The sequence below is a fragment of the Zingiber officinale genome, chromosome 4A, assembly GCF_018446385.1.
Source record: "Zingiber officinale cultivar Zhangliang chromosome 4A, Zo_v1.1, whole genome shotgun sequence".
Taxonomy (NCBI): Eukaryota; Viridiplantae; Streptophyta; class Magnoliopsida; order Zingiberales; family Zingiberaceae; genus Zingiber; species Zingiber officinale.
The window spans coordinates 80,302,158-80,325,953 of record NC_055992.1 but is presented as its reverse complement, the minus strand read 5'-3'; the positions used below and the strand labels follow the sequence as shown (position 1 = coordinate 80,325,953).

The window sequence follows — 23,796 nt, the reverse complement described above, 5'->3', positions numbered from 1 at the left end:
CTTTGCATGCACCTTGGGACAGTCAGTTTGCTATTATTGCAAACTGCCTAGGCACATGAGCTGAGACTGTTCGCTGAAGGCTCAACATGTAGATTCTGGGATTTCTGTTCCGGGAGGACAGTTTGGTCAGTCTGGGATTCAGCAAGGGGGGATGAAAGCCCAATCTTCGCATCGTCAGCAGAGGACAGCTCCGCTTATAGTAGCTACATATGGCATGCACGGTCTGGATCATTCCGGTGTCCTTATGGAGCCCCATAGTTCTATTTCGGGACCTCAGTATTAGACCCAGAGGCAGTATCAATTGCAGCCCCAGCCACCGGTTTAGTACCTACTGCAGCCCACATGCCCTTCCCTAGCTCAGTATCCAGTACCGATTCAGTGGCGGGCTCAGGCTCAGACTCAGTAGCCTTTGGCAGTGCTACTACCTCTACCCCCGCCAGATACTGGACGAGTTAAGCTCCTTATCATATGACACCGAAAGAGTTGGACAAATTAAAGATTCAACTCCAGGAGTTATTAGATAGGGGATTTATTCACCCTAGTGTATCTCTATGGGGTTCTCCGGTATTATTCGTCAAGAAAAATGATGGTACTCTGAGGTTGGGCATCGATTATATGCAGCTCAATGTAGTGACTATCAGAAATAAGTACCCCTTGCCATGGATTGATGATTTATTTGATCAGCTCAGAGATACATCAATGTATTCTAAGATTGATCTGTGGTCCGGATATCATCAACTGAGAGTCAAAGATTCTGATATTCAGAAGACAACATTCCGCACCAGATACGAACATTACGAGTTTTTGGTAATGCAATTTGGGCTTACCAATGCTCCTGCAGTATTTATGGATTTGATGAACCGTATCTTTTTGGAGTATCTAGATCAGTTTATTATCATGTTTATTGATGACATATTGATCTATTCGTGTTCCGAGGAGGAACATGTGCAGCATCTTCGCATAATCTTGGAGACTCTACGACGACATTATATGTATGTAAATTTCGACAAGTGTGCTTTTTGGCTATCCTTAGTTGGTTTTCTGGGACACGTGGTGTCAAGCCAAGGTATTTCAGTAGATCCTCAGAAGATCGAGGTTATCACTAGCTGGGAGCAACCGAAGTCAGTCCAAGAGATCCGTAGTTTCTTGGGACTGGCTGGATATTACAGACGATTCGTTGAGGGTTTCTCCAGTATTGCTAAGCTGTTGACATGTCTGACCAGAAAAGGCGTGAAGTTCACTTGGTCAGAGGCTTGTGAGACTAACTTTCAGGACCTGAAACGGAGATTAGTATTGGCACCAGTTTTAGTTTTACCTTCCGGAGAGGATGGATTTGTACTTTACACAGACGCATCTCTACAGGGATTGGGCATTGTTCTGATGCAGCACGGCAGAGTAGTCTCCTATGCTTCTTGTTAGTTGAAGGAGCATGAGAAGAACTACCCAGTACATGATTTAGAGTTAGCCGCTATTGTCTTTGCTTTGAAGATTTGGCGACATCATCTTTATGGTATTACTTTTGAGATTCTTACTGATCATAAGAGTCTCAAATATCTTTTTACACAGAAGGAGCTCAATCTCTAACAGAGGAGATAGATGGAGTTCCTGAAAGATTATGATTGTACTATTAGCTACCACCCAGAGAAAGCTAATGTGGTTGTCGATGCACTTAGTAGGAAGTCCAGAGGGACTTTAGCTTGCCACCGAGTTATAGTCACGGACTTGATTCAGAGTTTCTCCGAGTCGGGCCTTGAGGAGTAGGGATGGACAGAGCAGGGTATTCTTTTCACCATGATTGCTTAGTCGTCGATTAGGATGAGGATTCGAGAGGCCCAGGTCGGAGATCAGTATTTATAGTTCATTGGCAGCCAGATAGCTTCCGAGCAGCAGACCGAGTTTACACGAGATGAAGAGGGTATTGTTTATTTCTGAGGCAGATTATGTGTGCCTCAATCTCACCCGATCATGAAGGAGTTACTTTAGGAGGCTCATCGCTCTAGATTTGCTATCCACCCAGGTGGAACCCATATGTATCGCGATTTGAGGCGTTCTTATTGGTGGAACGGTATGAGGAAAGACATCGCGAAGTTTGTAGCTAGATATCTTGTTTGTCAGCAGGTGAAGGCTGAGCACCAGAGACCTGCTGGATTACATCAGAGGATCCCTATTCCAGAGTGGAAATGAGAGCATATTACTATGGATTTTGTGGTAGGATTGCCTAGGACCCGACGAGGCCATGATGCGATTTGGGTAATCATTGACCGATTAACCAAATCCGCACACTTTTTAGCGATCTGGAAGACTGATTCTCTGCATCGATTAGCAGAGTTATACTGTCGAGAGATTATCAGATTGCATGGAGTTTCGTTGAGCATTATATCTGATAGAGACTCACGGTTGACTTCCCAATTCTGCCAGAGTCTGCAGCAGGCTTTAGGCACGCAACTCCGTTTCAGTATGACATTCCAACTGCAAACAGATGGACTATCAGAGTGGATCATTCAGACTTTGGAGGACTTGCTGAGGTCTTGCGTTATCAATTTCGAAGGTAGTTGGGAGGATCACTTGCTATTGGTGGAGTTCGCCTACAACAATAGCTATCATTCGGCTATTCAGATGGCACCGTTTGAGGTGTTGTATGGTAGACCTTGTCGAACACCCATCCTCTCGGAGGAGGTTGGGGAGGCCCAGCTGCTAGGACCTCAGAGAGCTCAGCAGGAGGTAGAATTGGTTCGTACTATCAGACGGAGGATGTCAGAGGCGCAGGACCGTCAGAAGAGTTATGCTGACCGGAGACGGAGACCCCTGGGGTTCTCTATTGGTAATCATGTATTTCTGAGAGTTTCACCCATGAAAGGGGTGAAGAGATTTGGTCTTCGAGGTAAGTTAGCTCCACGATATATTGGATCGTTCCAGATCTTAGAGAGGATTAGAGCAGTAACTTACTGTCTGGCGCTACCACCATCTTTAGCTGACATTCATGATGTATTCCATGTATCTATGCTGAGGAGATACGTATCTGACCCAACACATGTTTTGTTAGATATATCAGTTCCCATTCAGTCTGATGTTACTTACGAGGAGGTTCCAGTACGGATTCTGGACCACAGAGAGTGTCAGCTGTGGAACAAGATTGTCCGGCTAGTCAAAGTCGGATGGCAATATCATTCTGATGAGGAGGTTACTTGGGAGCTGGAGGATACGATCCGAGCTCGATACCCCCATCTTTTTACTTGAGGTATGTGGGTTAGAGTTCCTTTAGCATTTATACCATTTGGTTATATTCTAATGTTTGCTGTGGGTTATAGCGAAATTTGGGGATCAAATTTTTATTAGTAGGGGAGAATGTAAGATATCAAAAGATTTAAATAAATAGGATTATTTGAGAAATAGCCTTATAAAAATTTTCAGAATTTTTAGAAATTTTCTGGAAATTTTTGTAACAACCACCCTTCTTACTACTACTATTCTCTAAGGATGACTGTTACTTAACTACTAACTCTACTTAACCGGTGTGATTAAAAATCACGTGGAAACCCTACCGAAAAATTTCGGCAAAATCTCCCCTGTACCGGTGACCATAATCATTAATACATAACATAATATACACAGCCACAGGCGGCTGGAACACATATCAAACACACAAAAGGAATAACATCACCACGCAGTTTAATGAAATCAAATCATGCAAGCAATGAATAGAGGAAACAAAATAAAAACATACAATTAACTAACAGCGGAAGACTAAATGACTCATCTAATACATTCTTAATAAATGAAAATCTTAATAAATTCCTAAACTAAGTCCCAAGGCTTCCATAGTCCTGGCATCACACACCATCCGCGCCACCTTGTCGCCTTCCTTGCTAAATCTTCTCTTTTCCTTTATCTGCAGTAAGAGGAAGTGTAGTCTATAAGCAAAATTTGCTTAGTAAGCGCTATCTAACTCACAAAAACTCGATATGCATGTATATAAATAAAAACATGCTAAAACTGAATGCTAACATGAAAAGCTACTCATGCTCATAAATAGCAAATAACAGTAAGCTAACTCATGCTCTTCTAATAGTAAAGAATCATACTGAAAGGCTAAACATGTAAGACAAGTCTATACTATCATGCTAGCATAAAGAATTTAACTCACTGAATTCTAAACACTTTCTGATTCTTATTAAACTTGCTTAAAAACTTATTCTTTTATTTCACTTATTTAAAACTTATTCTTTAATACTTGTAAACTTTTGTAAACACATTGTTTTATTAGTTCAAAAGCTTATACTTATAATACTTCAAAATAGTAATCAACTTCTTCTTGGGCCCAGGCATAGTACCATCTTATGCGCGTTCCCTAATAGGTTGGGGTAGCGAGCCACCAATCCTAAAAGAGCAGACCTCGGAATTGAACACCTGGATTTGTTTAACGACAACCTCGGAAGTCGGGAACTAGCCTCTTCTTAAAAGTAAAATACTTATAATCTTAATTACTTCTTCTTTAAATGCCTCGGCATTTTAATAGACACCTTGTGTGCCAAAAATCCCTCAAGTCTCGACTTTGGGATCTACTTAAGGCCTCGGCCTTTTCTTTTCTTTTCTTTATCTCCTTTTTACTCTTATCTTTTGGTACTTTAGTAGGAAACCACAACTAAAGCCGAAATAAATCTGTCCATGCTAAATGAGGTAGTAATGAAACAACAAGATCTACTAACTGGAATTTAAACTTGCTGAAATTGAAGCGTAACACAAAACTAGACTTGCTGAACTTAACATAAACTGTCCATGCTCATAATCTGAGTTCACATGCTTCAATTAAGGAATTAACAAGGAGAAACCAACCTTAAAACTAATCATGTGTATAGAATTAGCAAGGAAAACTAAGCTACAATGACAAATTCTGCATACCTAACCAATACAAAAGAAACCAGAAACTGATTGCTTTAAAGGGATGCCACTCATGCACATTTAATTACCTAAGGAACTAGAACTCTAAATCTACTCATGCTCAAACCTATAGCAACGAAATAGAAAATGAAATCTAATCATGCATATTCAATAGCAAATGGGAAAGTCCAAACAGCATGCTAGAATAAACCAAAAAAAAAAACTGAAATGCTAATCTACAATGCTAACCATTCAAAATCTGCTATGCTAGACAATCAAAAATCTGCAATGCAAGCTCTAAAGCTAGGATAGGTTTAATGGGCTGTTCTTGTTCAACTTATAGCACAAAAGGAATGGGTTGTTCTTATTCGGAATTTACTACAAGATTTTGAAACTAAACTTCCAAATCACCCAACTGTGCAGGCTTGTAAACTACAAGGAAGCCAACCAATAAGACTAAATCTGTTACAGGTTCCAAAGCAAAGACAAAGTGCACTAATTCCCTAACAACATAACTGGTTACAGCAGAAAACAACAAATTGTTAATTCAATCTAAAACCTTGTAATGATTTCTGGAAACGAAACAAAACCATCTCGAAACAGCAAATCTCATAGCAAGGGATCACAAGCTACTAATCTTATCCACCGAATTCAAACTTCAATTCAAAGAAATACAATCTGTTTCCCTTCTTCGTTCCCTTTTGAGACTCACGGCAACAACCTCACAACAGGCTCCTTACGACATTCATCACAGAAAACAACAAGTAAAGCAAAAACTCGATAGCTACTCTTACCGCAGGTGAGTAAGCAACTTACATCGGTTCCTTAGACTTACAGCCGGCGAGAACAATTCTAGGGCTTCGGAGAACTCGAGCTTTCGGTCCCTCCTTGTGCTCATGGCTCCTCCTCGATGAGAGGAACGCAAGGAGATGAAGAAGCCTTTGAATGAGCCTTTGGCCGGCCACCGGAGATGCCCTAAAGCTCGGCTGCGTTTTCGCCGAGAAGAGTCGCGCTGTCGAACTCGAGAGAAGGGGAGAGGGATCGAGAGAATAAATTTCCTCTCTTAACTTAACCTCTTTTATAACCTAATACTTCTGTTACAGCTTAAGAATATTTCACTTCCTTTTTATTACGAAATTCCCGTTGGATCACCTGGTCAGCAACGTTTGATCAAATCAAACCGTTGCTGGTTCGATTCCCCCGCAGCGCCCTTTCTCGTTTTAATTAATTTTGATTTCCCAACTACGGCTTAAGTACAATTCGACCCTTATTTGATTAAATAACAACTGCTAGCCCAGTTGGTCCGTTGGGCTTTGCTCGAAGCCGCAGGTCTGGGCTTCGATTCCCGTCCGCGCCCCCTTTTTCTCCAATTTATTTTAAACGTTCCATCTACTGCATATATACATTTCGCTCCAGATAAGGTTAACAAAAATTGTGTAGCTCAGCTGGTTGGGCTGGTTTTGCTCGAAATCACAGATTGCAGGTTCAAAACTTGGCTTCAACATATTCCTTTTCTCTTTTTTTTTTAAAAACTTCTTCCTCTTGGTAAAAATACCAAACGAACTCCAAAAATTGCCTAAAAATATTCTAAAAATTTCTAAAAATCTCTAGAATATTTTAAAAGTATTTCTAAATATTTTAAAGCACTTTTAGGACTCCTAATGAGGAAAATTGGGTCGTTACAATTTTTCGGAGCTTGTACGACGAGTTTTGAGGGGACGAATTAACGGGTTCGGATAAAGCCTATTTGGGATACCGTTTAAGTGAGGAAATGTTTTTATTATATAAATTCCTTTTCTTTTATTTCCTTCTTCCCCTAAAACACCGACCCGACCCTCCCCACCTGACCTTCTTCTTCCTGATCTATTCTCTTCGCCACCGACTCTCTCTCGCGTCGCCACCGATCGCTGTGAGCTCACCGTCGGTGGAGGTCTTCTTCTCTGGAGTCTCACCAACGTCAAGCTTCCTTGGCTACCGGCAGCCAAATCTCTCCGCCCCTGATCAATCGTGCCTGCCGAGCCCTAGTTTCTGTTCCGGCGATGCTGGATTGAGCTCAGATCCGATCGACACCTTTCATCTCCGGATTACAGATGTCACATCGCATCTCCTCATGACCTCGCCTCACTGCCATCACCTGATCATAGACGTAGATTGGGGCTTAGAGCATGGAGGTGAGGAGCTAGCTTCCCAGATCTTGCGACGTCTAGAGCGCGAGCCGGCGACAGGGCCGATCCTTCTTCTTTCCTTGTTGCTCACCATCGTTATGCCCTAGCGCAGTGTCCGATCCTTCTTTCTGTTCATTGACAAGAATTTCATCGCGCCTAACTGTGATCTTGAAGGTGATGCATTGTATTATGTAATTAGGTATTATTTGATCTGTGATCTCCTCATCTTAATCTGACAGTGAGGAAGAATTCCAGAATCATCCTGTTGTTGGTAGCAATAATCCTTGCTGTGGATCAACAATCATGGAGGTGAGGTGAGGTAGTGCTTTGTGGTGTTCTTGTTCCAGCAGCCACAGCAACTGTGATTTGAGGTAAGGTGTAGGAATTAGGGATAATTGGATTACTAGATTACGCTTAGATTTATTTGTTTAGATGAATCTAATGGAATGATTAGAGTTAAGACAATTAACCCTAATCAACTATTGGATTGATTTAAGTTCTAATCTAATGGGTGATTAGGGATTAGATAATTAACCTTAATTAACCATTAGATTTAATTAGGTAGATTGAGGTTGTGCTGATTAGGGTTTTTCCCTAATTTAATTTTAGGAATTTTATTTAGCTATTCATTTGGATTTAGCTAAATAATATATATATATATATATATATTTTTACGCAGGACTCTGATTCGAGACGGGCGCCTCGACTTTGTATTGCTTGATTGTACCTTTTATTTGAGGTGAATACCCTTTGACTTATATCTTGATAGTGTCTTATGATATGTGTAGTATATATATAATTACTAGTGAGTGGTAGATTTATCACTTACCTGGTTATAGTTTATTTGACGCCTGTTACATGCTTCTACTGTTAGCTGTTATACATTAGACTTATATGCTCTTAGTTATTGTTATGTGTACCGATGCTCTTAGAGGTGATGATATGTTGTGCTTCTGTATACTGGATTAATTGCTAGACATACTGGATATGTGATCTTGGATTCATGTTGCTTATATCATGGTTATATATGCATTTATTTTTCTGGCACATATATATGGAGGAGGATATATTCAAGTATGACATATTGTAGCATCATGCACCATCCCGCATGATTGCATGCTGGCCGATTGACGACTCCATTATTGTTGAGCTCGTCGGCCGGCTACATGAGCCTGCACACAACGTGACCACTGAATAGGTAGTGGCACAGCACCCAGGGTGTGTATGGCAGTTAGCTCTGTAGGGCTCCGTTGGTCCACTCATGGGTAGTGTGACGCAGCGTGGTAGCAGGACAAGGATTCATCCCCGTCATCGCGTACCGGGAGATGAGAGCATTGCGCTCCCTCACTATGTTTGAGGTAGGAGGATAGGTGTATTCCGACAGCATCCCATCCACTCGGTCATTGTTCAGGAGTAGTGATGGCAGAGTGCACGGTTGTCACAGCCCTACCCACTCGGTCTCACCATCGTGTGTGAGATGGCTGACTGACGTCAGGGGTGACCAGGACATACCATTTGCATCATATGCACAGTTTGCATTTATTGTGATTGTTGCATATTGGATGATGAATTTTGGTGACTGCATATGTTTGACATGCATACAGGATACATGCTTATTTGCTCTGACTATTTTTATCTGTGTATGTTCACAGTCATAAGCTCGAGCCTCGCAGGTGAGTATAGTTTATTTCAGTTATGTATTTCTTATTATTCTTGCTGTAGACTATATTACGTGCTTATTGTTAGTTACTACAGTTTATTCAGCTATGCATACCTGTTAAACTGTTAGGAGACTGTATTATAGGTTATTGCTGGTAGTTATATGTTACTGTACATATCTATTGGTTACCTGCTGAGTTCTTGGACTCACACCGTTACATTTCTACTTTTTAGGTTGAGGCCGTCGGGAGATTCCAGTCGCTAGCCCCCTTTGTCGCGACGATTTTCGATTGTAGACTTTGGTATTCGTTTCTATGTCGATATATACCTGTGATGTGGTGGGTTCTTGTACTTTAGACTTTGTGTTGAACATTCGGGTTTGCTACTCTTGTTTTCCACTGCGGATATTTCATTACTTCGTGGATTTCATTTCCTTCGTTGTAGTGGAGTAGGATTTACATATATCTGCGATGATTCCTTTATCGTCTTTTCTTTTAGTAATTTCTGTTGTCAACCGGAGGTTGTATATTAAACTGCGTGGATTGTCTATATAAACTGCGTGGATTGTTTGTTATTTGTATTGTATTGTTCCGGCCGTGTGGGCCGAGATATGGATATATGTATATCAGGATTTATATTGTCACCCGTACAAGGGAGATGCTGTCGAAATTTCATCGGTAGGGACTACCTGGGGCGTGATAAAAAAATTATCACACATAATATATTAGGTTAAAATTATGGATGATTTTTTTGATTAGGAGAAAAATATGAATACATAGAAACTTGTTTCATGAAATTTCAACATCTCTAGGTCAATAAATAGGGCTTTCGATTTTTTTTATTTTTTTTAATTCTTCAATTCTTAGACAAACCCTTGATTTGCCCTAGAATTGGTGATGAATCCATGGATTCATCCCCTAATCTAGGACGAATCCAGGATTCATCCCAGAATTGAAAAAATAAAAAAAAGAAAAAATAATCAAAAGCCCTAAATATGGACCTAGAGATGTCCGAATTTTATGAAATAAATTTCTATGTGTTTATATTTTTCTCCTGATTATAAAAATATCCTCATTCATAAATTTAACTTAATATATTGAGTTTGGTAATTTTTTTAACCTCAAATTTGACTTAATTCATGTTAAAAAATCACAACTGTTAATATATTAGGTCTAAATTATATACGAGAATATTTTTATGATCAGGGGAATAATATAAATATACAACAGTTTCATAAAATTTTGATATCTCTAGGTCCATAAATAGGGCTTTTGATTATTTTTTTATTTTTATTTTTTTTCAATTTTTCAATTTACGATGAATCTTGGATTTTTCTCAGAATTGGCGATGAATCCATGGATTCATCTCCAAATCTGGTCCAAATCTGGGATGAATCCCAAAATTAAAAAAAATGAAAAAAATAATTGAAAGTCCTAAATATGAATCTAGAGATGTCAAAATTTTATGAAATAAGTTTCTGTCTTAATTTGTATTTTTCTCTTAATAATAAAAATGTCCTCATCCATAATTTTAACTTAATATATTGAGTGTGATAATTTTTTATCCAAAATTTGGTTTGATTTATGTAAAAAAATTACTACACTCAATATATTAGGTTAAAATTTTACATGAGAAAATTTTTATGATTACAAGAATATTAGGAATATATAGAAACTTGTTTCATGAAATTCTGACATCTCAAGGTCCATAAATAGGGCTTCTGATTTTTTTTTATAATTTTTCAATTTTGGGATGAATCCTGAATTCGTCCCAGAATTGACAATGAATCTATGGATTCTCCTCAAATTTGGGGCAAATCTATGGATTCGTCACTAATTCTGGGACAAATCTAGGACTCATCTTATAATTTAAAAATAAAAAAAGAAATAATCAGAAGCCCTATTTATGAACCTAGAGATTGTAGGAGGATCGGTGACGATCTTTAAGGGGGGTTGGATAGCTAGGCCACCCCCAACTTGCTTTCTTCTCTACAAAAAGTTAGTGCGTAGCAGAAATACAAAAACTAAAGCAAAGAAAAACCAAACAAGAATACAAACGCTAACACGCTCGATGTAACGTGGTTCAGAGATAGCTTGCTCCTACTCCACGATGTGTCCATGAGGTGGACGAGCCTTTAATCCTTCAGTGGATCAGTTTCCGGCAATCTCTGGCTAGAGCTTCTCCTTCTCGGTGGTGAAAACCTCTCACAAGAATCTCTTCCTCTTTACAAGATGGAGATTAGATTGGGAGGAAGAGAGTAGGCTTAGAAGCTCTTGGGCAAGACTAAGAGAGTTTACAATCAGTACCAGTAACCTGCTCTAATGCCCCAAGCTTCCTATAAATAAGAGGAGAGAGTTGATCAACATATCAACTCAAACCCCGACACTAGTCGACTGGTCCAAGCACCAGTCGACTAGTGTGCCGTTGGACCCAGTCAACGACTCTCTGCAAAAAGACAATTTCGTCCAACGGCTATGTACTAGTCGACTGGTATCAGGACCAGTCGACTGGTCCCTGTAGCCGACGAGCACAGAAGCATTCTGTGCATTATGTGAATTCGGATCAGTCGACTGGTCCTATGACCAGTCAACTGGTACCAGTACATTTTCACGCACACTCATCCTCGGAGTTGCCTTTGAAGTCCCCTTCCTCAGCCTTCGTCTCTCAGATGCACCCGAGCCCGCGGCTCCTCTCCGTGCCATCCTTCACGTTGCCTTGAAGTCCACTTCCCTCGGCTCCACTCCATTTCTCCTCGTCCGACGGTCCCTCGGATGTCTTCCACACTATCCTTCACCGACTCAAGGATTTGAGCCCTTGGATGAGTTTCCCATACTTGGCCACACCAAGTTCCTCATGTGTTTCACCAAGTCCTGCAAGACTCAAACACATATCAAATACATATGAAAGCCTAACTTAAACTTTTGACACACACATCAAAACCTAAGTCGATTGCACCAACAATCTGCCCCTTTTTGATGTGTGACAATAGGTTTAAGTTAGGCACAAATAATAAATTTAAAAATTACAAGCAATATTTAAACATGAAGCATCAAACCCAAGCTCCCCCTTAACATATGCTCTCAACCTTAATTTTCAAGTTTTGCACACAAATAGATTTCTAACTTAAACCTACCTATTTCTCCCCCTTTGACACCATCAAAAAAATTTTACCAAACAATCATACACTATATGGCATCAATTCCAATCAAATATTGACCAAAAAATTGATTTCAACTACCATCATAATGCTGGAAGGCTGGTACCAGTCGACTGATACCTGCCTCAGTCGACTGGTATATTCTGAAGTCAATTTTCAGCCTTCTGAAGCTATATTCAGAAATACATAGAAAAATCCAGAAAATTTGAATAATTATGAAATTTGGACAAAATATTTCTTGAAATGTCCTTTAACTAGGAAAAATATGTTTTCATGAAAAGTCAAAGTATTTTTAAAATTTTAACCAAATCTCAAAAGTATCAAAAACATGCAAGTTTGTATCACTTAACATCTAGTTTTGCAATCATATGTTTCAATATAGCTATACTTCAGTAAATAAAACATAGAATTATTTTCAAAATATTTAAAATATCCAACTATGATCTATGGGCAAGATGCCCATTAATTAAACATTTTCTTTCCCCATAGTTGGCCTATGATCACTAAAAAATTTGATACATACCATAACTCATTAAAATGCCATAAGCATCAGTGAATTATTTGTATCATCCTAGCATCTCACATTTATGGTTAGAAAATAATGCAAGTTATTGTGAGATAAAGGTAACTTCTACTTAGCCCTCTTGATTATGAATTTCTATCAAGGCTAAGTGCTCTCTCTTAAGGTCTCAAGTCAACCATTTTTCAAAGATTTGAATTATGATTTCCTTGGTTGACTGAACCTAAGATCCTATAACCCTTGAGGATTGACTTTGGCACCCAATAGAGGTTATTTCTAATTGGGTTGACCAAGTACTCTTTGGGGATCCATTTCCTATCTATGGTCTTTGTCTTGGATTGCCCCCTAGCCAGTAGACAATGATAGGTCTTTTCATTGTTAGGTTCATTGTATCTTAACTCATTTTTCTTAAAATTTGCCCTTTAACTCCCAATGATCATATTTAAGGTCTTGGAGCCAATTTCAAATTTTCTAAGGGCATTGGTAAGATATTCTACCTTTCCCCTTAATTTCCTATTTTCTTCTTCTAAACATGAATCATTTGAACTTGTAGAGGAAGAGATATGCATATCATTGTCCTTAGAACGCATGGATTCTAATTTTTCTTCAAGACACATAATATCATGTTTCAAAGATTTATTTCTCCTTTTAGCCTTGAACAAGTCATCATTTGTACTTGAAATAATCTTAACTAAAACATGGGGAGGAAGATTATGTACCTCACTTACCGAGAAGTTCAAATCCGAAGTTTGACCTCCTCCTTCACTTGAGCTCCCCTCTTCATCTTCACTTCAGCTCCTTCCTTCTTCTTGTTTGGATGAGGTGGAGGCTACATCATCAACTCCCATTAGAGCAAAATTTACCACATGATGCTCTTCTTCCTCCGATGATGATGAAGGATCATCCCATGTTGCTTTTAGGTTTTGAGCCTTTTCTTCTTTCTTCCTCTTCCTTCCTTCTTCTTCCCTTCCTTCTTCTTTAAGAGAGGACAATCATCTCTTATGTGCCCCTCTCCATGGCAATTGTAGCAAATTACCCTCCTTGTTCTACTTTTGCTTCTTGAGCTTTTCTTAGCATGAGATTTGTTAGTAGAAAACCTATTAAATGCCCTTCTCATTTTTCTTACCATATACGCCTCTTGATCACTATCCATTGAGGCACTTGATTCTTCAGAGTCGGAGAATGGTGGGGATGAAGACTTCTTCTTCTTACCCTTTCCCTTGTTTGCCACAACAGCTACTCCTCTTGATCTATGAGTTTCTCCATCTAATCCTTCAACTCTTGTTTGGTGAAGCTCCATTGTTGAGAAAAGTTCATCTAGAGAGGATTTCTTTAGGTCCTTTGATATGTAGTATGAATCTACAATGGAGCTCCAAGTTGTGGTTCTTGGGATAGCATTTAGGGCTTTCATCATCATGTCTCGATTTGAAAGTGTCTCACCTACACTTGTTAGTCCATTAATGATTTCCTTAATTCTAGAATGTAAAATTGATACCTTTTCTCCTTTCTCAAGCTTGATATTGTTGAGTTGAGTTCGAAGGAGATCTCTTCTTGCCAATTTCGCTTCCGATGTCCCTTCATGAAGCTCCACTAACTTTTCCCATAACTCCTTGGCGCTTGAGTAGGTTCCAACCCTTGTTATTTCTTGTTGGGGAAGGACATTTAGGAGATGATGGATGGCTTTAGAATTCGCTAAATGTTCTTCCCTTTGCTTCTTGCTCCACCTTATTTTCTCAAGTATCTTATTATCTTGATCCCTAGGCACTTCGAAACCAATTTTCATGATTAGCATAATGTCAAAATCGGTTTCGAAGAATACCTACATTCTCTTTTTCCACCAAGAGAAGTCCCCTTCGAATTTGGGTGGATGAATGTTTGAGCCGACCATTTGATGATGTTGTTCTTCTTGGCGATTAGTCCGTTGAAGAGCGTCCTTGCTCTGATACCAGATGTAGGAGGATCAGTGGCCGACTTTAAGGGGGGTTGTGTAACAACCCCCCTTTCTTACCACTACTCTCTAAGGGAGATTGTTACCTAACTATAACTTCCCTCCTAGTGGCACTGACTCTATAATTAGAGTCAGGTAGATTTTATCACAGTTCAGAGGCATTCCCACCGAAAAATTCGGCAGAGTCTCCCCTGTACCGGTGACCAAATCCACAATACATAAAAGATATACACAGCCACATGCGGCTGGATCACAATATTCTTCACAACCACGCATTAATAAATCATATTCTAATCAAAAACTAAACTAGCAATAAGAATTAAACTCAAAACTCTCAGAACAAAGCATAACAAGCTACAATGCACTTCAAACTCAAGCATAAACTCATGGTTTCATAATGGAAATAAGGAAAATGAACTAGACATAAACTCTAAATGAATAAATCTTGCTAGTCCCCTCTGGATCCCTCCATAGTTCAGCCACCACACACATCCATCATCACCACCACCCTGTCGCCTCCCTTCATATCTTAGCTTTTCCTTTATCTGCAGTAGGAGGAAAGAAAACAAGATCTATAAGCGAAAACGCTTAGTAAGTACTAATCTATCTCACAAAACTCGAAATGCATAAATGAAATGCATAAGTACTGAAACTGAAATACTAAAACTATCTGCATATGCTCATGGTATACAGAAAATGAACTAGATACAAATCATACTCAATAACAAGAAACTAACTATGTAAACTTAGAATTAAAGAAACTAACCATTCTTATTTATTCTAAGCTTGGAACTTATTTCATTTCTTGTATCCTTGTGTTAGAAATTAATCTTTTAATTTCTATCTTCTCTTTTTCTTCTTTCTTTACTTTACTTTACTCTTTATCTTCTCTTTACCCATGGGTCTAGCTATTGGGTGGGGTTAGCCACCAACCATAAGGTGCTCTCTAAGGCTACACCAATCCTAAAAGGGTACAAGACCACCGAATGGTCACTGGATTTGTTTAACGACAAGCTCTTGGATGTCACTAGCCTCTTGCTTGACTTACTTTTTATCTTTCTTATTCTTTTATCTTCCTTTTTTTTATTAAAATATCCTTTAAATATACTTAACAAGTATGGGTGTATAATCAACTAACCATGCTATATAATAGAATAAAACAAGTAACTTAAAGCTTACTGATCATGCTATAAGCTAAACCAAAGAAAGCAATTTAAAGCCTTTGAATCATACGATGAAAACATGGCAAAGGATGCTATTTTTGTGCTTCTAAACATGCTGTAAAATCAAGTATGAAATGATTCTAATCATGCTGAAAAAAACAAGTATAGAACGATACTTTAGGGCTGCTAACCCTGCTGTAAGTACATGGCGAGGATGACTACTCTAAGGCTTTTAAACATGCTGAAAAATAGAATAAAACATGCTACTTTAATCTTCTAAACATGCTATACAAAATAAGGTAACATGCTACTTTAAACTTCTTAAACATGCTATAAACGAAGCGTAAAGGAAACTAATTTCTTGGCCTTCTAAACATGCTGTGATAAGAGCAAAGAAACTAATCTAATCTTACTAATCACACTACAAAATGGAGCAATAGAAAACTAATTTGATCTTGCTAATCATTAGCAATGGATAATGGCTCATGCTTTACTATTAGCAAACAAAACTTAAACAACAAGGGAATGATCTAACAGCATAGGAAAAATCTAAACAACATGCTAAACCCATTCAAATTTCTCCTTCCTCTTCTTTAACAAACCCATGGCAGAAATTAACCAAGCTAGGGCAAAAAAAAAGAAATTTGTTCATGCTCATTAAGTGGCAAGGAAAACTAAACAATTTAATTTGAGCAGCAATGAGAAATTACACATGCTCAACTAATTGCTAATGGGAACTACTCAAATTACTTAAAGCTTCTTCTCATCCTATAAGGACTCACTACAAGACAAAGGAAAGGGTTGATACCTGTCCCAAAAAGAGCCAAATACAAACCGAGCACACATTAGACACGGCTTATCAATTCCAAGCTAATCATGTACAAGAAGTAATCTACTATACCAGTTCCAAAATTTCACAAAGCAAGGAACCATATCCCTAACACAAGGAATTCACAACCAACCAAGCGAAAGGAACCCTAACATGCATTTTTACATCGTACCTAACACGGAAGGAAGAAAAATCAAACCGGAGCAACCTACCGGTGAGTAGTACTTACTTGCTCTTGGACTTACAACCGAGAAGAAGGGAAGGAGGGCTTCTAGGCTCTGCCTTCGAGTAGCGCTCCTGCGAGCTCTCCTCTGCCTGGAACTCGCACTGACCAACCGGAATGGAAGTCTGGCTCTCTCACCGCCTGAATCTCCAACCCTAGCTCGCTTTAGGTTTCCCGAGTAGTACTTTCGTGAGAGGAGAAGGCGAAGGAAATTAGGTTTTCGGGAGAAAAAGTTCGGTTTTCCTTAAAATCCCAAAACTTATTTCCTTTTATAAGTATTCGGATATAACCCAACTATACTATAACCTTATTTAATTCTATATGAGATTAACATCAATCTCTTATCCCAGCTGGTCAAGCCGGTTTGGCTTGGTTTGGTCCGACCTGAGGTCGCGGGTTCGAACCTCTTCTCCAACACTTTTTGCTTAAACTTCCTTGGTTTTGTAAAAATACTAAACGACCTCCAAAAATTACGTAAAAATACTCTAAAAATTCCTAAAAATCTCTAGAATATTTTAACAGTATTTTCAAACATTTTTATGGATGTTTGAAACTCAGAATAGGGAAAATTGGGTCGTTACAGGTTGGATAGCTAGGCCACCCCCAACTTGCTTTCTTCTCTACAAAAAGTTAGTGCGTAGCGGAAATACAAAAACTAAAACAAAGAAAAACCAAACAAGAATACAAATGCTAACACGCTCAATGTAACGTGGTTCGGAGATTGCTTGTTCCTACCCACGACGTGTCCTTGAGGTGGACAAGCCCTTGATCCTTCTATGGATCAGTCCCCGGCAATCTCCGGCTAGAGCTTCTCCTTCTCGGTGGAGAAAACCTCTCACAAGAATCTCTTCCTCTTTACAAGATGGAGTTTAGATTGGGAGGAAGAGAGTAGGCTTAGAAGCTCTTGGGCAAGACTAAGAGAGTTTACAATCAGTACCACACTACAACAAAAATGACTTTTCGCAGCGTGCAAATTCACTTTTCGCAGCGTGCATTGCATGCTGCACAGTTAAAAGCTGTTGAAAGTCATAAATTATCCGCGGCGTGCGTTTGCGCGCTGCGGATAGTATTTTCTGTAGCGCGCAAAGCACGCCGCGGATACTATTATCCGCGGTGTGCAAAGCACGCCGCGGATACTATTATCCGCGGCGTGCAAAGCACACTGTGGATAGTATTTTCCGCAGCACGCAAAGCACGCCGCGGATAATAGTATTTTCCATAGCACGCAAAGCACGCCGCGAATAATAGTATCCACGGCGTGCTTTGCGCGCTACAGAAAATACTATTTGCAGCACGTAAACGTATGCTGTTGATGGTCTTAACTATATTAAAAAAAAATTGACGAAAATAATAAATTAAAATTTTACAACAAATTTAGTGCAAATCAAATCCATACAAAATTAATAAAAGTCATAGTTTTTCTTTATACCACAAAAACTCAAAACATCTAAAACAATATATGAAATATCTAACAAACTAGCAATTACATAACAACAATTCAACTTACAATCCAAACAAATTAGTATAATATATATCAATCGCACAATACTATAAATATAGATAACCATGCGACCGTGCTTTCTATTGCATCATCGAGAAACTACATTTCATCATTTGGTCGAATTAGGTCCACCTGAAATTGAACACATGTACCAACTCTCAAGTAAAAAACAGCTTGAACACATGTACAAGGAGGTATAGAAAAAATATTTTAGGTTGTATAAATAGAGATCTTAAGTATAAATTCTTATGAAAAACAAGATCAGTGGAATAAAATACTAAAGAAATTTAAAATGAGTGGGCATGCTTACTATTTTCTCTCCAACAGCTTGAGTACTAGGCTTCCCATTTTTTTTCTTGTGACCTTCAATCCAAACTTGTGATCTTGTAATTTTTGTATCTACCGGACTTGTCTTTTCCTTAAATATAGAAATATATACAAAATCATTACAACACAATTCAAAAGATACATATATCATTACTTATTACTTAAATTATACAAAATTAAAAATAATTACCATAATATGAGTCAAACGAGCATAACCTTCCTGAATGGAGAAGTCTCAAATCCTATTAAGGTACTACCACAACAAATCTACTGATATTTTGAGTTGGAAAATCCAAATTGGATACGCTTCAGCTGTTACCGATAAGAATTAAATCCACATAATTATTTAACAAAGAACATACAAGAAACTAAGACGGGAAAGTGAAACTATTCAACCAGAAGCAACAACAACTACATAATATCTTTTCGATCTTGTAGCAGCAAATCAAACTCGGAAAAGCAAGTAGCATGGAAGTTCTATCTCAGATATGCTCGTTGAGAAGAACTACCTTAGCACAAATCATGGAGCTTTCTAGATATGTAGCAAGCCAACAGAGACCAAGCAAACACTCAGACGCCATCACAATGCAAGACCAAACACTACTGTGCGGAAAAGAATTAGTGTTATCAATTCAATAGTAAATTAAAGACATGAATGTAGTGGCATGCTTATATATAACATGCTTGCGAATATAAGTAAATACCTCTTCGTTCAAAACACCATTTGAAGATTATCTAGGTCTGTGTATGCCATCTTAGGGTCCTCTGGCATTTTAGTATCAAATAGAGGAGTAGCCAGCTTAGGAGGGTTCTAAACAAAGGTGAATCACTCATTAAGACGAAAAATCTCCAAAACAATCAAACATGCAAGTTGAGATATGGAGATATCGGAATAGAGTAAAGCTGATTTTGGAAAGCAAGTTCTAAATATTATAAATAGTCATACTTTCTCAAATAAGATAACATATCCATTAATGGAGTTAAACTGATTTTGGAAAACAAGTGACAATGCATTGTCACTCTACGCTACGATATCACCATTAATGGAGTTAAACTAAGAAATGAAATAACAAAACATTAAATGAACCTAACCTAGTAAATGAAAGACGATGCAAATAAGGAAACCTATTCTAACTTAAACTAAGATTGCAATGAAATTAAAGACAACATAAATTAGCATTGAATTAAAAATCTAGAGCATTAAAGAAATCTAATCTAACATATCCTAATTGCATTTAATCAAAACTAGAACCTAACAAAATTGAAAGAACAAGACAAAGTAAAAATTAAACAAGTTAAAACTCATCAAATTGAACCTAACGACTTAAAAGAAACATTTCATCGAACACATTATATGCATGAAACAAAGTAGATAAAGTGTGTGCAATCTAAACATGAGGATCTAAGTTTGCTACAAACATTTAATAAGAATTAACAAACATCAATAGTAAACATAAAATAAACTAAGACTTCCAACCACAATTCACACTTCCGCTTCCGATTTCAACTACTACCCTCGTCGTCACATGAAGACCCGGCTCGGAACCCCCAAAGTTGGTGGACAGAAGCTCACCGCCGGTTGCTGCTTGCTTAGATAACGAAGATGATGCGAATCTTCCACTGAGGAACCCCCTCAGATGGAAGTTGACTGGACTGTCATGGAGATCCTATCGTGCTGCCTTCTTCTTGCTACCAACTGAACCCCAGAAGGTAAGAGTGAAGGAAGAACGTCAGGAAGTGAAGGATCTCACCGTCCCCACTGGAAATCTAGAAGAGGAAGTGGGCTGTGGAGGTCCGGCCGGCGACGAGGAAAGGAAAGATGAAGAAGCCGCCGGCCGGTTGTGAGGAAGGAAGAAGATGCGCTGGTGAGGAGAGTTGTCGCGCCCTAGTTGCTGGAAGAAGAAACGCGAGCCGACAGGGTGAGAAGAAGGGAACTATGCGCGTGTTTGCTTAAGAGGGGAATTTCTCCTTATTTAATCTGGGCCGTCCATCTTTGTAAGGGAGATGATGAAGATCTGGCCGTCTGATTTAGCTGATGGAGAGATGAGTGGTTCGGATCAAGCTGCCTTTATTCTTAGATCCAAGGGTCCATAGCATTTAGATCTCATCAAGGGCAGGATGCTTAGATCAAAATGAAGGAGCAAGATCTCTCTTGATCTAGATCAACGGTCCACACTGTTCTGCTTGATCTACCCCATTTGACATCCAAATCAAGTCAAATTCAGTCCGGCTTGACCCTAATCCATAGCTCTTTTGATTTCCTACAAAATCGCATAAAAATATGAAATTAAATTCTATAATTTGTAGAAACTTTATAATTAAGTCCAAAATGAGTTCCTACTCACAAAATATAATATAAACATCAAATTAAGTATGTGAGAAGGTAAAAATTGCAAGAATAAGAGCCAAAATAATGCACCAAAATACTCATTATCAGGCTTTAGCGGAGGGCATCGCGTGAGAGGACTTCGGTGGAGGGCTTCGCGTGAGAGGGCTTCGGCGGCAGAGGAGTTTGCGTGAGAGAGAGGTCTCACGTTTAGGTTTTTTTAAACTTAACGTGAAAAAAGTAATAATTTTTTTATTTCTTTTTTAAACTAATCGCAGCATGCTGCATGCCGTTGATAATTTTAAAAAGTATTCGCAGCGTGCCTATTTTTGCATGTCGTTATTGTTATTAAATATTTATAGTATTAACAACATACTTTTAATGTGCGCCGTTAATATCTGGACGTAATTTTTTTCCTTCTTTAAGTTTATACTATTAACAGCGCGCAGCAATATGCACGCCGTTAATAATACTATTAACGACATGCTTTTAATGTGCGCTGTTAATAGCAAGCTGCGAAAAGCTATTTTTGTTGTAGTGCTAGTAACCTGCTCTAATGCCCCAAGCTTCCTATAAATAAGAGGAGAGAGTTGATCAACATATCAACTTAAACCCCGACACTAGTTGATTGGTCCAAGCACCAGTCGACTGGTGTACCGTTGGACCCAGCCAACGGCTCTCTGCAGAAAGCCAATTTCTGCCAACGGCTATGTACCAGTCGACTGGTATCAGGACCAGTCGACTGGTCCCTGTAGCCGACGAGCACAGAAGCATTCTGTGCAGTCCCCTTCCTCAGCCTTCGTCTCTCAGATGCACCCGAGCCCGCGGCTCCTCTCCGTGCCATCCTTCACGTTGCCTTGAAGTCCACTTCCCTCGGCTCCACTCCATTTCTCCTCGTCCGACGATCCCTTGGATATCTTCCACACCATCCTTCATCGACTCAAGGATCCGAGCCCTTGGATGAGCTTCCCATACTTGGCCACACCAAGTTCCTCATGTGTTTCACCAAGTCCTGCAAGACTCAAACACATATCAAATACATATGAAAGCCTAACTTAATCTTTTGACACACACATCAAAACCTAGGTCGATTACACCAACAGAGATGTCAGACTTTCATGAGACAATTTTTTATTCATATTATTCTTGTGATCATAAAAATATCCTCAACTATAATTGTAATCTAATATATTGATTGTGGTGATTTTATAACTTGAATTAGGTCAAATTCAGGTTAGAAAATAACCACATTTAATATATTAAGTTAAAATTAGGGATGAGAACATTTTTATGATGAAGAGATCAATACAAATGCATAGAAACATGCTTCATAAAATTATGACATCTTTGTGTCTATATTAAGGTTTCGGATATATATACAAACATGCATTGAACATTAACTTTCTTAATTAGTAGTAAACTATTTATGTTTCACTAAATATGAACTTAGATATATCTAAATTTTATGAAATAAGTTTATATGTGTTTGTATTGTTCCCTTGATCATTTTAATGTCCTCATCTATAATTTTGATCTAATATATTAAGTGTGGTGATTTTTTTTAACATGAATTAGGTTAAATTCATGTTAAAAACTCACCACACTTAATATATTAGGTTAAAATTATGGGTGATAATATTTTTATGATTTACAGAATAATACAAACACATAAAAACTTATTTCATAAAATTCTAACATCTTTAGATCTATATTTAGGGCTTATGATTATTTTTTTTTAATTTTTCAATTCTACGAAGAATCCTTGATTCATGGATTCATCCCAGAATTGGCGATGAATCCATTAATTCATCCCTAAATCTGGGACAAATTCATGGATTCATCCTGAAATCTAGGATTCATCCAAGAATTGAAAAAAAAATAATCGAAAGCCTAAATATAGACCTAGAGATATCAGAATCTTATGAAAAAAATATATTGAGTGTAGTGATTTTTTAACTTGAATTTGACCTAATTCATGATAAAAAAATTACCACACTCAATATATTAGGTCAAAATGATAGATGAGGATATTTTTATAATCAGGAAAATAATACGAATACATACAAGTTTCTATGTATTCATATTATTCTCTTGATCATAAAATTGTCCTCATCTATAACTTTGACCTAATATATTGAGTGTGTTGATTTTTTAATAATAATTTAATCTAATTCATGTTAAAAAAATACCAAACTCAATATATTAACTGAAAATTATATATGAGGATATTTTATGAAAAGGAGAATAATATGAACACTTAGAAACTTGTTTCATGAATTTTTGACATCTCTAGGTCCATATTTATGATGTTCAATTCTTTTTTCTTTTTCTTTTTTCTTTTTCCTTTTTTTAATTCTAGGATGAATCCTTGATTCGTCCTAGATTTGGCGATGAATCCATGGATTCATCCTAGAGTTGGGGATGAATCCTAGATTCATCCCTGATTTAGGGATGAATCTTGAATTTATCCCAGTTTTGGCTTCATTAAAATATTAAGCTTTTGTAAATAATTTTTAATTCATTGTAAAATATGCAACAAATTATTAATTTGTTATAGAATTTGTAATGAATCTCCTTTTCATTGCAAAATTGCCAACGAATATTTTATTTGTCATAGAATTTGGAACAAAAATTAAATTTCATTGCAAGTTGGCAATGAAATTTGTGACAAAATATTATTTGTTGCTAATTCTGGGATAAAAAATATTTGGTTGTAAAGTTCATTGCTAATTTGGGATGAATTTTTATATTATCGACAAATTTGTTGCTGATTTGGGATGAAAATTATTTGTACCTAAATTTTTTTCCTAATTCATTGGTTTTTTGTAGTGATCGTTGATGTGATATCCGCAAGTGTATAGAATATCATCAAGTAATAAAAGATAACGATCCCACAAGAATTCGTGGCTATGTTCTGGTTTACTAAACAAATGTGATTATCTAGACTAATCATGAGAGAAAGGTTATTCAAGAACTAGAGATTTTAGAAAAAATAGTAGAGAATATAGTGAGGGAAGAGATTTGAATGAGAAGAGAGAGAAGGGAAGGAGATTGATCTAAGAATATTCGATAGGGAAAAACAATTCTATGATTTTGGTAA

The 23,796-nt window shown here is 37.9% G+C and overlaps 1 long non-coding RNA gene across 2 annotated transcripts; it reads right to left on the bottom strand.

The window, feature by feature from the left end:
* Window positions 1–17,942: 17,942 nt before the first annotated feature.
* Window positions 17,943–20,115, bottom strand: LOC121973390. Of its 2 annotated transcripts, none has more exons than XR_006109571.1 (5): window positions 19,075–20,115; window positions 18,880–18,973; window positions 18,561–18,682; window positions 18,354–18,461; window positions 17,943–18,175 (listed from the first exon to the last, which is right to left on the bottom strand). It is a non-coding gene; the product is annotated as an uncharacterized LOC121973390 (long non-coding RNA). The 2 variants fall into 2 exon arrangements; XR_006109570.1 differs by having other exon boundaries at window positions 18,880–18,970; window positions 19,075–20,113.
* Window positions 20,116–23,796: the final 3,681 nt, after the last annotated feature.